Source organism: Rattus norvegicus, chromosome 3, assembly GCF_036323735.1.
Source record: "Rattus norvegicus strain BN/NHsdMcwi chromosome 3, GRCr8, whole genome shotgun sequence".
NCBI classification, from domain to species: domain Eukaryota; kingdom Metazoa; phylum Chordata; class Mammalia; order Rodentia; family Muridae; genus Rattus; species Rattus norvegicus.
Window position 1 is genome coordinate 51,774,489 of NC_086021.1, and position 14,480 is coordinate 51,788,968.

A 14,480-nucleotide genomic window follows, 5' to 3' on the forward strand; every position below is an offset into this window, starting at 1 on the left:
GTACCTGCCTTCCCCTGTATGACATCATGCTACAGGGCAGTAAGAAGATACTGGAAAAACTTTGAACCAAAGTGGGTTACGGCATAGAAATGAGTGAACCTTAATTCTTGATCTTCAGTTATGGAGAAAAAAAAAGTGTATCATGACACATTGTCCCCACTTTAAAACATATACACGTTAGGACAACCATAGATATTTATATATGGTTCTGCTTTATGAAAATATAAAAGTCCAGTTAATTACTGAGCTGCACTATCAATGCAGGGTTTGTTTACCTGATGAGATTTTGCAAAACACAACCTGCTTTTACACATTGAAAGAGAGTATCATCTTTTCTGGCTTGTTATGTATAGAAACAGGAGTATTGTGTTTATAATACTTTGAAAATAACTGACATGGTTCAGCATTCATTACATACTAGCCATAAAATGCCGTTAATCTACAATTAAAAAATCGAAAGCATATTAAATACAAACTTCTGCTACAAGGTAAGGAATGGATAAAATTGAACTTCTCTTTATAATGTAAAAGTTGAGAAAGAACAAGAATTGGTGGTCTTATCCTGCTATGGAATATGGTCCTGATATGATTAATGTGGCTGCAAAAACTAAATATCTACATCCAAGAAAGAGAAACCAAAACCATCTGGAAGCATTGGTGATAATGATTACTGTGATCCAACAGCTAACCAGCAGTTTGGTGCAACTGCAGGGTAGGTCTTTTACTTATGGGTATAACCACAGTTTTCTTTCCAAGGATTCTTCATCTTTCATTCTTTACCCCAATAACTAAGTTACTTGGAAATCAACTATTACTAATAGCTAAGCTCCTTAAGTCCATGGTTTTGAGGTATGATACTTACAATAATTTATGTAACGAAGTACTCAGCCATTGTAAATACTTAGTAATTTGTCCTTTCCATCCAGCATCTTAATGCTTTAGTAAGATGTGCTCTGCCTACCCTATCATCCCACCTATAAAGTCTAGTATTTATTCACACAGTTGTGCATCTATAACAATGTGACTCTAAGCAACATCACTCCAAAGGAACCATTTACTCAGCACCCATCCTATTCTCTAGATGGTCATGTTCTCAGTATCGTGGTCTATGCTTTTAACCTATACCTTTGCAATAATGAGAACATTTTATCTGTTTCTAATATGTATCCTTTTAAAAAGTGTTCCACTAATATATGTCCATAGCATCTATCAGTTCCGTTTTCCTTTTTGTTGCTGACCAACACTTTATTTCACTTTATTTCATGTATTCTGTATTGTTCTGTATTAATTAATGGCCATTTGAAGATTTCACATCTTGAGTCTGTAGATTGCTTCCAGTACTTTTTTTAAAAGAGGTTGTTTAATATAATCCAAAACCTAGACATCTCTGCAATCAATGTAGGCCACAATATAGTAATGAGCCATACTAAGTGGTATAGTCCACTGTGGAGTGTGGTCTTACTCATTCTGCCAAATAGTGTGATGCTTCCAGTACTTAATGAAAGTGTTGCAGTATCAAGATAAAGCCTCTTTAGTGCTATTTACTTTTTACTCTTTCTAGTATAGTTCCTATCTATCTATCTATCTATCTATCTATCTATCTATCTATCTATCCATCTATCTATCTATATATCTATCTATCTATAGACACACATATAATACCATGAATTTAAAAGGGGATTGGGAACACTGATAGGAGGAACTGGAAGGGAGATGGTACAGGTATAAAAGTACAACATTCATGGAATTTATTTATTAAATTCTCAAAATTTTAAAAAGGTTAAAAATGAAAGAACTATACATTGAATATGGTTGTTAGAATTATAGAAAGCCTGTATATTTTTTCTTGTAGGAATATACTCTAAGAAGCTTTGATGGTGATCTTGCAAGAAGAAGAACCCCATATTCTCAGATGCACCTGCTCAGAGTAGAGGTCCCATGATGTTTTGAAATAAGATAGTCTGAACTGTGTCACTTGAATGCCACCAAAATGCATTATGCTTTAAGAGACATAGTAAGTTTTCCTGATTAAATATTTTCAACTCTTTTATGTCCTCATTATATCCCAAGTGATCTGAATTTTACCACACCTGACCACATTGCTGCCATTCATAGTTCTGGGTCATGGAATGATTATTTGCCTCATGGTAGTAGAGGAGAAGTTGGGTTTTTCATCTGCACTGTGACCCACAGTCTCATGGTACAGATGAGGCGGGATAGATATGTCATTGTCATTGGCTTAACCTCTCCATCATCATGAACACCTAAGATTTATGTCATACATGATACTCTAGTTACCTTTAGGAGAGTTATCTTTGAGAAGACTAAAAACAAATAACAACCAAAAATAATCCTTCTAACAAAAAAGAACCTTGATATGCAGTATCTGGGCAGGTCAAAATATGTTTGGGTAATGTTATAAAAATGCGTGCTGTGTCTGTTCTTTATAACAGATCTCCTCAAGCAGCGTTACCTTTTGATTTCTTTGAAATTCTTAGCATATGTGTGCTGGTTAGTTATATGTCAACTTGACACAGGCACGAATCAAATGAGAGGAGGGAGCATCAGTTTAGAAAATGCCTTCATACAATTGTAGTCATGCCTATCAGGCATTTTCTTTATTAGTGATTCATTAGGGTAGACCCAGCATATTGTGGGTGCTGCCACCCCTGAGATGGTGGTTCTAGGTTCTGTAAGAGAGCAGACTGAGAAACCGTGAAGAGCAACTCAGTAAGTAGCACGTTCCATACATTCTTTGTCAATTATTGGCTCAAGCTGTTGGCTTACAGACAATTCTGCTGGGCTCCTCCAAGGGATACAGCAGCAGCTTATGGAATCACCTGCCACCCTTGTCTGCTGACGCCAGTTGTGGCATTATGAGGCAGCGGCTGGGGTACCTGGCAGGCACATGCCAAGGTGTCCCCCTGAGAAATCACACTGGTATAAGGGAAGTTTATTTGGATGAAAGGAAGGAAGTGAGGACCTAGGGAAGGGGTAGAGACTGAATATCAATAACAGAGTCATGAAGGCAGTAAAGGAGGAACAGAGTGAGGACAGAAAGAAGAGCAGAAAGAGAAGAGAGTCCAATAGGAATATGTGGAACCAGAGAGATAGAAAGAATATGTGTGATAAAGGGGTACAATTTTCCTTCTATGCTGCTATACACAACTCACATCTGGCATCAACAGGCAATGGTGGCAGGTGATGACATAAGCCACTAGGTTTCTGGGAGGAAAACAGGGGGATCTCTGTAGGCCAACACAAGGTGCTACTTGAGTTCTTTTCTTGACTTCCTTCCATGATAAACAGTGATATAGAAGCATAAGCCACCTAAATCTTTTGCTTCTCAAGATTTTTTGATTATAATTATATCCCAATAAAAGCAACTCTAAGATAATAGGAAGACAATGTGATCTACCTATTTTTCTGTACTGGTAGCTATTTATAATCCATGAAGATGCATCACTCTGTAGACTGAAGTAGCAGAATTCAAACCTCTGAATCTCTGTAGTCCTATCAAGCTATTCTTCTGTTTCTTTTTCTTTCCTCTCTCTGCATAAACTGAAGACTTCAGCATCTAAGTAAGAATAAAATAATTTCAGCCTCCACAGCAGTCAGAGACTTTACTCCATATGTACATACATTAAGGAATTGGATTCAGTACTACCGGGTCTTAAGTAAGGCTCCATTTTAAGCAAGTTTAAACCTTTACAGGTGGATCATCCTATACCACTAAGGGAGATGAGTGAGTTTTTGTCAGGTCCTTGGATAACTACTTCAATAGCAGTCCTGGGTTAGAGTGAGATGTGATACCCTATCAGAAAATATCTGCTTCCTAAGAGAGGTTCTCTACGTAACTAATATGAATTCAAGACAATGGGTTGGTTTAATGTAAAATCACACAGTGTGTTTGTTTCACTTTCTGTCCATACCAAAGCACATGTATCATAACTAAAGGGATGAAAAAGAAAAGTAGACAAATGTGGAAAAGTGAGCTAATGGCTTTCACATGAGCCTATCAGATTCATGTGATTCCTTTCTCTTCACCCCAATTAAACTGTAGTTGTAATGCAAAGACTCACGTGATGTTTAACTCTGTGACCTTTTAGGATAAGAAGCAGAGGATGTATTTAACAGCGCCTTGCTCTCCCTGAACCATAGATTCGGACAACTGAAGAGTTCTCTCATCTTTCTCAGTTCTGTACCGAGAAGAGAACACTAGTACAGCCATGCAGTTGAGCACACGTGTAACTACAGTGTGGATTCTCACACTGTATGTCAGCTTTGTTCAAACAAGTGTGAAAATGCAGTAGAGCATTATGGGCTGGAACTTGAGGTAAGGAATACCAAAAAAAAAAAAAAAAAAAAAACCACAATGAAGAGCGCTTGGCAGATGGAAGCCCATTTTGAATTTATACGGATGCCCAAATGGTATTAGAGGAGAAAAAATGATAAACTCAGGAGACCCAGATGTTGTTTTATTGCTAATCCAGTGAAAAGAGAACAACCCAGCTGACATGGTAATGGGAAAATGCAAGAAGCATGAGTTGCTATTGTACAACTCTTTCAACTTATTTCTGCACCATGTAGATATATTATAACAGAGCATAGAGAACACAGAAATTTATTGAACAAGCAAATTATTAGCTACTGAAATAATCTCATTTTGGAAGGTCTTGTGAATCAAGAGGAGTCAAAAGGTTACACTGTAGCCAAATGGTGCCTTCATGCCAATTTCAAATATTTACAATAGTATTAGACTATTCTTCTTTCTCTTATCAACAAAGGATCCTATTTCTCAAAGCATATATCAGTTTGGCCAGCCTTTAAAAGTTGAAATGGGATAGGACATGAAACAAATGAGATAACACCAAGTATGTCTTTCTAGTTTTTAGGAATCAAGCTGGCAGTTATTAGATCGGTACACTGTATTTTACCATTCAGGCAGTAAAGTCCTTACAGTAACACAGCTTCCAACAATGGTTATAACCTAAAATCTGGGGATACAATTTTAATTCTGATAAATGATGAAGCTGATCAAATCACTGGCTATCCAACTCTGTTGCCCACTACAAGATCTCTCATATTTCTTTTTTTCAAACAGTGAAGAAAAACAAAGACTAACCAAAAGGCTTGACCCTTGTATGCATCAATTTGTCTTAGATAGAAGCGATACTGTGTTTTCTTGCTGAATTTCCCTCTATACTTAAACTATTTTACCATCTTTAATACCAACAACTCCTCTTCAATTAATAAAAGCTAAATCTTTTATTTCAGTTCACAAATACCTCCTAGAAATGATTTTCTGGATGAAATACATGTTCTTCCTCTACAAACATCTTAATGCACTAGTACATTATTCAAAAATCAAATGTTTATGTCAGTTCCCAAAGCTAGTATGGATCCTTGTGGAAATATCTCAGCACTTCACATTTCTCAGGCCTTTGTTAAATAGTTAATAAACTATATTGAAGGCTAGGAGAGTCCTTTTTTTAAACAAAGAATACCATACTAACCTATTAGAACTGTTACAAAAACAGAGTTACTTTGGATGTGTAAACATGAGTAAGGTAACTTTCATTGCTGACAAGAGGGTGATATTTAGAGGTCCATATTCAGCACCAACTTTGGATGCCTTAAGTTGAAGCTGGTTAAATACAAGTCCTCAAGTGTACTTAACACTATACAAGAGTTTCCTGTCAATATTATTAATGCTCACAGTGCTTAGTTGACTATATGTCTTAAAAAGTAATCACAAACATTTCCTAATCTGGCTTATAAAGCCTTTAAATTGTAGCTTTCTCTATTAAGGTCATCTAGGAATGATTCTTGATGTTCCATAGGTAATGGGGTAGTAGGAACTGGGATCAAATCACTTGAATATTGGCAACACAGGTAAATACTCAAGATGGATACTAGTCATTTTGACATGTCTAATTAAGGTAAGTTAAAGTATCACCTACATGGTGATTTGAATGAAAATGGTTCCAGTAGACTTGTATAGAGTTGCCCTTTAGGAGATGTGACCTTATTGGAATAGGTGGGGCCTAAGTGGAGGAACTGTGTAACAGGGGATGGTCTTTGGGTTTTAAAATGCTCAAGCCAGGCCCACTATCATTTCTTTATTACTTCAGGCTTCAGATTCAGATGTAGAACTCTCAGCTATGTCTCCACCACAATGTTTGCCTGCTTGCTACCATGCTTCCCCTCATGATGATATGGACTAAGCCTCTGAACTGTAAGGCAGCCAAATCAAACGCTTTCTTTTAGAAGAGTTGCCATGTTCATGATGTCACTTCAGATCAATAGAAGCCCTAATGAAGATAAACTGTCATGTAGTTTATTAAAAAAATTACTTTCAAAGGTAGTTCATTTTCTGCTTGCAAGCAGTGTAAACACATACCTCTTACTACCAATGTAGTGACCAATCATATTCAATTTTTTAAAGATGTTACTTGAATGTTTGAAAGTGTAAAAAGTAGTTTAATTAATCTGGTATGGATTAGGAAGTGGATAGCTCAGTCAGTACAGAATTTATCTTGTAAGCATGGGGGCTTGAATTCAATCTACTGAATTCTTAAGAAAGTTGGTCAGGAGACTACAGACTCTCAAGCGCAGTTGCAGGAAAACAGACAGGAGAATTTCATGAACTCACTATTTAGTCATCATACCTACTTGGTCAGATCTAGACCAGTGAGGAAATCTGTCCCAAAAGACAGAGCACTGGAGAAATGACACCCAAGTTTGTCCTGTTTGTGAACATGCATGTGCACAGATTTGTTCCTTGAAGACAATCTCTCTCTCTCTCTCTCTCTCTCTCTCTCTCTCTCTCTCTCTCTCTCTCTCTCTCTCTCTCACACACACACACACACACACACACACACATCTCTAAATCTCAAATATTGACCCCCTCTAAATGTAAAGAAATATTGTGATAGGAATGAAGTAAATATGTATGCATGAGTCAACATTTTTAAAGCATTTGTAAGTATTTCACTGGCCAAAGGCTGATTAATTTGGATGCCACTTATTTTATTGAAAGAAAATAATTTACAGTAATGATGCACTTGTGTTAGGAATCCAATTAACTTGCAAATGTTTTTAGTTTAAGATATGTGGAAATATTTTCAAGCATGTTTTTTCCAGTGACTAGAGTTGTAAGGTAGAACATATACATGTAGTTATAGTTACTTGATAACAGAAGCAAAACGCCACATCCTTTGTCAAGAATCTTAGAGTCTGCCTGAACATCAGGGTAAGACCCAGTCCTAGAAAGGGAAGCAAAGTTGGGGAAAAAGAAGGGACAGGAAGGGAAATTGGTTTGATTAAAAATATACATTGCCTTGTCCTTACTTTATGATATACATGAAGATCAACTTTAAATTATAACTAGCTTAAAGAATTCAAATGAAATTGGCTATTACAGCATCCTTGGCATTATTTGCTGAAATAATACTAGTAACTTTTTGAAACCGAATTTTTTTAAAACCAAAATGCTCTAAGGCCAGATGATTGGAGAACATGATGCATTCACATTTCAGTACAATATGAAGCAGAGGTATGTATCTATAACTAGCTTGATTGTAGGTTTATTTTATCTGAGTTAATCATAATGACAAGCTTCTATCTGTCTTTCAAAGATATAAAGTTAATGAGTTTATATTCTGTTCCATTGACAAATGAATGGAGATCTAGAATTTTAACATGCTCTTCCTAAACTGTGAGCTGTGTGTCTGCTTTATGGAATGCTCCTACACAAGCTGTCTATTCATCAATTTGGTGTCCATACATTTCTTTGAAAGCTATATTATAATTAGAGTTTAGGTTAATACTATTCAGTAACCATAAAACAGACATAAAATAATTATAACTCATTTAGTGAAATTAGAAAAAGAGCAATTATTAGACTCCCATTGTGAAGCTTTGCTGTGAGGGATAGATAATCTATCTGCAAGATGTACGTTAAGAACACCATTTTCAAAGAAATAAACGAGATAGATTACCACTTTGTTTTTGTGCACTTGAGGCAGAAGGGGTGGGACAAAAACTTGTGTCATATTTATGAGTTGCCTGAACTTTTGTGTTTTCTTTTTAGACAAAGAAAAGAAATAGCATAGCCTTATAGAGCATTGCTTCTCATTCTAGTATGTGTGAAGCTATGGTACTGTGAGTCTGTAATGTATATATGTATATATATATACATATATACATATATATATGTATATATCCAAATTAAAAATATATATAATCAAATTATAAGGAATTCAAATTGTCAGAAGTCCTGAAGACCAGCTCTTTATTTCCATTTACTCCAGAGGGGCTGATTTTCTTGAACATCAAGAAATATGTACTGGGGTTTAGGACTAACGTCATTATGCCACAGTCCTCCTCCTGGCATAGACGTGTTCATCCCACTAGAGATGAATGAGGACTCAGAAATGTAATTTACTGAAAAGGCTTTTCTTGCATTCCTATGTATACTACTTCGTTCTTTATCAATTTTTCTCATGACAAGAAGCCTCTAATGTTGAAGGAAGAAACGAAACTAAAACAATAAAAATAAAAATAAAATGCCTTCTCTGTATCTACGCATCACTGATCAATCTCTGTGTGTAGCTACCACTCACCTATCTGTTTAATAAAAATTGCGATTGACCTTGTATATTTGCACATTTTATTTCCTACAGCTTCCGGTGAGAAGCAAGTTCGTGGGGAAGATGCCATATTCCCGGGCTGAGAAGTATAATAATATAACAGAAAGACCTGGAGGCACATCTTCACAAACTTTGTGTGTCAAAAGAAGAAAAATAAAATCCCTTCATGTTGGCACCAAGGAAGACTTGAAGGGACTGGAGAAATGGTTCACTGGCTAAGAGTTCTCATGTCCCTCACAGGGCATCTAAGTTCAGTTCACAGCATCCATGCTGGGAAGCTCATAACAGCCTGTAACTCCAACTCCAGAAGATTCGATGCTATCTTCTGCTGTATACTCAGAGACATGCACAATAAAAATAAATAACATCAAAAACGATGAGAATTATGATGTTATATTATTCTTCCTCTTAATTATCTGCTAATCTTTGCCTTACACTACACGGTTGTCAAGTCTACGATATAATTTCATTTAACTGAGGAAAAATAACAGGCATTACAGCTGGGAAATTGTTGATAGGAAAACAAAAGTAAAAATTTAATGAGCAACTGCGTAAAAGTGTACCACTAATTTTACTTTTAGAACGATGTGTGATTTCTATTTTGATTTCTCGTACAAGGAAAGCGACGATACACTCCGAGACTATCTCTGCCAACTCCAAGCAAGAAAACAAAGAAGGTGAGGATGGGGTGCAGGTTTCTTTAAGAAAGCACATTTGTGTCACTTGATCTGTTTGCGTGTCTATCGTTCCTTAATCCTCACACTCCCTGACCCTTGCCGGGGAACACAGGGACACATGGATCACTAGACAGATGCTGCTGAAGTCAGGGAGCTATGTCAAGAGATTCTCAAGACTGCTCTGATGAATTCTGCAACAATTCTTACCTGTGACATTTAAGAGAATGGGCGGCAAGTCGGTGGTTACTTTCAACATTCGCTAGCATTTCTTGGAGAGCATGAGCAGCTTTTGTCTTTCCACCTCCACATAGCAGTGTGTTAGCAATCCCCAGCACCGGTCCACGCTATTCATCCTGGGAAGGAATTTCAGGCATCATAATTTATTCTGAACCCAAAGAAATTAAGACTCTTTAAGATGAGTTCAGTCTTGCCAGACAAGTAAGGGGAATTAATTGCATGAAAATGCAAAATTAAAAGCAAATGATGAATTTAGCTAATTTCCTCTCTTTCCGATGTTCCAATATATCCCCCTGACCACTCTCCAGGAGTGGGGCGGCACTAACAGCTCTGAATCATAGGTTCCAGAAAAGTGGAGAGCGTTTATTTTAATTCTTATAGAAAAAAAAACATGACTGATGAAGAGTCGTCCCAAAGATTTAGAGGACTCATTCAAGTTTTTAATAATCCCATGTGGCTTTAAAACATTTTAATAGTTTCTCTCAACATGTTTCCAAGTTTGCAGCTGTGAAATTAGTAGGCAAGCAACACAGGGTGTTCTTATTTATTTATTTATTTATTTATTTATTTATTTATTTATTTATCTAATATTTATTTATTTGTAGCAGAAGTATTTTTAGAGACCAGGTAAGAATGTAAAAGGAAACAGAATTAACAAATGGAAAATGTTTGTTATTTGTTTAATCAATCAAATGTATCAATTATTTATTTAAAATAATGAATCTGTTTGATTTTAAAAATTAAAACCACTGCATATCTTTAAAATGCCAAGGCAATTACTCTGAAATCAGCAAATTATATGTTGTATTTTATAGGAATAAAATGCACATTATATAATAACAAACTAAGTCATAATGACAAGTTCTTCCATATTTTCTGTGTCTTTCCTGCCTCACTTCTCCTAAAGAAATGAGATCATGGTAGTTAATGTCAGAACTGAAGATTTTTAGATAACTAACTATAAGTTTCATTTTCATTGTTATTTTCTTTATCCTTCAATGATGTTGATGCCTTTCCCTCAGAATAGAAAATATTTAAAAATATATCACATATTTTATGTAACATATACATGTAGAATTTATAATGTACATGATTTATTTGTATATAACTAGGTTACAAAGCACTTAGATAATATTATCAGGCATTTATGAAATTTATATAAAATTAATTTTAACATGCACAATAAAATCTAATCTGAAAGAATTAAAAACTTACAATTTAACATGTTGTTGGAATACTTTAAATATTGTCATCTATCTTCAGACAAGACTGAAACTTTCCTATAAAATGACATTGCAAATGTGTGAGATATGTGTTCTTATGTATAACAAGAATCCTTACATAATATACTAGCATGACCTTATAGTTCTCATTATTATAATGCCTACTATTAAGAGTTATACCTTTCAAAGAAAAAATCATATGGTTAAAATTTGATTCATTTCACTTTCTAAAATAACTCAGTAAAATATTTGGAGACAGAAGAAGTAATTCACGAATCTCACAAAAATGCCCGAAAAAGCTAAGAAATGAACTTGTGTCGTTACTGAAACCACATAATGTACCCATTTCTTTGATGTAGAGAAAACTTAAATCTTTACAAAGCATCTTGTCTTCTATATTTACTGAGTCGGGACATAGTACGACTTTTAAGCTTAAGCACGTCGAGAAATAGCTCAGTTGTTAGGTGGAAGCACATATCCAAATGCCTTTATGGTCACTTGCCAGCTTAAAAGGTCATGAAAATTTAAAATTAGCTAAGCTAATTAACATTTAAAACTACAAATGAAATAACTGTTCAGAAACATCTAGAAAAAATTTACCCATGCGACTATATAAATAACATTTGAAAAATAGTTAGGTTTGCAAATTTTTAATATATCAATGTATGTCTTTTAAGTCACTATAATCTTAGTCGTTTACAATGATATCAAATGCAAATAAAATTAAATAAAAATAGTGTGTGAAAGAGAATAGGACGAAAGAAAAGGAAGAAGAAAATTGGAGTGTTGAGACAAAATCTGGAAATTAAACAAGTACTTCTGTCATATATCTGTATAATTTAGATGTATGTAAATGTATAATATATTTATGAAAAGTATTTTATGTCTGAAGCAAAACCACATCAAGTTAAAAGTGTGTGTAGTCTCAATTATCCTCCTATCTCAACCACAAGGTATTCTTTGTCTTCAAGTACTATTTGTGGTACCTGGATTACTCAAGCGAGCCACCATGGCTGCCTAAATCTTTGTGTTGAAGTAAATGTTTCACTAGACACATTGCCAAAACCAATCTTGCCGTTAATTCAGAACATTAAAATAGGTCTCCTTTCTATGTATGGTACAGAAGATGAATATCTTGGAATTCATCACCATCACCTGATAATATACACTAGCAGACAAACACTGACACACACACACACACACACATACACACACGTACACACACACACACACACACACACACACACACACACTCATCTTTAAATCTCCTCAGAATAGAAACATTAATTCACCATGTGCTTTACAATCAGCAACGTTTCTATTTGAAGCACTGAGTAACTTTTCTGTGTTGCGAATATATCCTTGGGTTATCATTTAGCGTACTGAACTCCTGTCCTACCATTCTTCACATTTCATTTGAAATGCTTGGTCCAATCTATATTATCTCTTACCTTTGCCAATTAACATCAATAGCAGCTCTTTTTTATTAGTCTCTCGGCACTGGCTGACGTTTCATGCATAACGATGCCTACATTTAATTGAGCTGTAAGTTTCAGTTTAATTATGAGGATCCTTGTACCTTCAGCAGTTTTTCCTTCTGTGATTACTGCAATGTTTTCTCCATAACCTCTTCAAAATTCTTAGTCTTCTAACCCCTTAATTGACATGCTGTTTTTAGGAAAAAGACTCAGTCGACTATTGTGAATAATATAATGTGTTTTAATAATATTTTATTAATTCTCTGAGAATTTCATACAATGTATACTGATCGTATTTATTCCCCACTTTCCAAACTCCCCTGGGATCCAACCTGCCAGTCTACCCACCACAAAACTTCCGGATCTCTTGTACTCTTTATTTTAAATCTACTGAATCCAATTTGTGAGATTGCCCCAATACTCTTAGGGTGGCGTCAAGAGCATAGAGACATACTAGGGGATATACCCTTATACAAACTGGCCCTTCCACAGCCAGCAGCTTTAAATTGTCAAAATCTCCTTAGCCAGATATGGAATACTCATTCATCCTGCCCTGTCCTGTGCTGGGTTTTGTCTGGATTGAGCTTGTACAAGTCCTGTGCATGCTGTCAAGATTGCTAGGAATTCATAGGTGAAACTACTTAGCTATGCCTAAAAACAACCATGATTTCTACAATTTTGGGCTTTTAAAGGATATTTTGTGGAATAATTTAAACACTGGCAATATGGTGAAATAGATTTTACTGAGAAGAAAATCCTTCAGTTTGAAAACCGTAGGGTACTGGCTGGTTTTGTGTGTCAAGTTGATATAAGCTGGAATTATCAGAGAGAAAGGAGCCTCAGTTTAGGAAATGCCTCCAGCTATAAGGCATTTTCTCAACTAGTGAGCAAGGGTGAGGGCCTAGCCCATTGTGTTCCTGGTTTCTATGAGAAAGCAAGCTGCGCAAGCCTGGAGAAGTGAGCCAGTCAGTAACATCCATCGAAGGCCTCTGCATCAGCTCCTGCTTCCTGACCTGTGTGACTTCCAGCCCTGACACCTTTAGATGATGAACAGCAACGTGAATGTTTAAGCTGAATAAACCCTTTCCTCCCAACTTGCTTCTTGGTCATGATGTTTGTTCAGGAATAGAAACCCCTCAATAGTTTGAGTATACACAAAAAGAAAGCATCTAAAGAATTCTAAGAAGTTTTCATAATTTCTAATTCAATGTGACAAGGTTAATATGATATCTGAGATAATTGAAGTTTGCAACTGTGACAGGCATCCACATATACATTTGTGGCATATCCATGTGAATTCCCACATGGAGTTGCTGCATTATTTAGCATTTCAACCACCAGGTTTATCATTTAAACTCCACACAACCATCTTCACATTCACTCTTGCGGATATTTTAAAAATCGTCAGAACTTCAGAAGGAATGATGCTATCTGTCTTCTTTTATTCTAGGACACAGCTCAATTTTTAGTCATGTATATTATCTATATTTGGACACTTTTGTCAAAATGGTGGAGAAATATAGAGTAGGTAAGTCCATAATAAAATATATAGAGATCATTTTATGAGATCTCATTCACTATTAATTATGTCTTTAGATAAAACTTCAGAAATAGATAAATAATGGGGATTCTCATGTCCTAAGTGGAAAAAAAACTGACAGCACTGATTCAAAGCTAGTTACAAGAAAGGTTGTTAGAATAATTTTTACTTTAGGTCTTGAATTGTGTCCTAGAATTGACTTAGCATCACTTCATTTCCTGTCCTTTCTTTTGGTAGTTGATCCATTTCTTCTCTGGCATTAGAGCCTGTTTCTTTAGGACTCCAAAGTACATTGAAGACTAGCTGAGACATGACCTAGCAATACTAGATTTTTGGATTTTGAATTAGCTGGACCTCAGCCTGTAAGTTATTTTAATGTGTGTGTGTGGGGGTGTGTATGTATGTATGTATGTATGTATGTATGTATGTATGTATGTATATATATATATATATATTCATTCTATAAGTCCTATTACTTTTGAAAACCCTGACTAAAACACTACAATCTTGACTTTCTGGCCCTGACTGGTTCCACCCCACAGCTGTTACTGGTCTTGGGGGTCATAACATGATACTAGCATCGTCAACATGTTGAGGTCTATTGCTGCAACTGAACTGCACTTCCACTAGTAACTTCTCCTGGGTTTTCTTCATGGTTCTGTAAGACTCAG

General features: G+C 35.6%; 1 long non-coding RNA gene and 1 other non-coding gene across 2 annotated transcripts; one reads left to right on the plus strand and one right to left on the minus strand.

Annotated features, from left to right (window-relative positions):
• Window positions 1-18: 18 nt before the first annotated feature.
• Window positions 19-9,031, plus strand: LOC108350593 (uncharacterized). The gene is made up of 4 exons (XR_001837459.3): window positions 19-712; window positions 1,853-2,014; window positions 4,110-4,336; window positions 8,688-9,031. It is a non-coding gene; the product is annotated as an uncharacterized LOC108350593 (long non-coding RNA).
• Window positions 1,396-1,495, minus strand: LOC120102009 (small nucleolar RNA SNORA4). The gene has a single exon (XR_005503054.1). It is a non-coding gene; the product is annotated as a small nucleolar RNA SNORA4 (small nucleolar RNA).
• Window positions 9,032-14,480: the final 5,449 nt, after the last annotated feature.